Source organism: Trachymyrmex septentrionalis, unplaced genomic scaffold (genome assembly GCF_001594115.1).
Source record: "Trachymyrmex septentrionalis isolate Tsep2-gDNA-1 unplaced genomic scaffold, Tsep1.0 scaffold83, whole genome shotgun sequence".
NCBI lineage: Eukaryota > Metazoa > Arthropoda > Insecta > Hymenoptera > Formicidae > Trachymyrmex > Trachymyrmex septentrionalis.
The window spans coordinates 2,523,697-2,524,710 of record NW_017306018.1 but is presented as its reverse complement, the minus strand read 5'-3'; positions in this window follow the sequence as shown (position 1 = coordinate 2,524,710).

Below are 1,014 nucleotides of genomic sequence, written 5' to 3'. Positions count from 1 at the left end.
GGCGAGGCCTGCGGCTGCGAAGTAAAGAAATAGCGATCTCTAAAGCCCGTGTCACTCTACGCATTCGAGACTGAGAGGTTGCAAACCTCATTTGGCGCATATAATGCCGGAATAATTTGTTGAAAAAATTTGCAATTAATACAAAGTATATTTAACAAATCGAAGGCCTCTTCCTATACAAAAGAAATAATAATAAATGAAGGGCAAAGTAAGAGTCAACACGTTTCTTTAAAAAGTCATACAATCAAAAGAATAAATTACAAATAAACGAAAGTAAAATTAAAGAAAATATATATAATAAAAAATAAAAGATGAAAAATTAATAAAAACTTAGTTAAAATACAAATAAATTACAAGTTTTGGCTACCGGATCGAGCGCTCTTCAGACATTAACATATCGAAAAAATCGTAATACAAAGTCAATTATCGCAAATGTTCGCGTATTCATTACATTCACAGTTCGGGTGAGTCTTGATGTAGAACTCGACATTATTTCCGTACGATTGAACAGCCAAATGTTTCAAATATCTTAGAAAAAATTTAGTTGATAAAAAAGATAAAAAGACTTTCTTACAAAAAAACACACGCAAATAAATTAACGTACCGGGAATCTACAATAATAAGGAATAAAAACTCACCAAAATTCATATGTAAATTATTCAAGTGTGTCCATATAAGAATAAAAAAACTTTTAGAATATAAATAAAGGAAGATGGAACGCAGACGTGTAAGACGGATATTATGTGTCGATTATTATGTACGCTCGTTGCTGCGAATCATCACGGATTGAGACAAGAGACGGACTATCAGTATCGAAAAGTCAAACTTTATTAACAATTGGTATATATGCCTTATATTGACGACCTTCGGTGTCAGTTTGTAACTATTTTTCTGCTTCTTAATATCGAGCATCTCGGAAATTAAGCGTTTCCTATAGCAAGGCTCTGCATCTAAATTTTTAACATTATCCCATTGGAAATCATGATCATAATGTAGCCTGTTCTCCGTTATGAT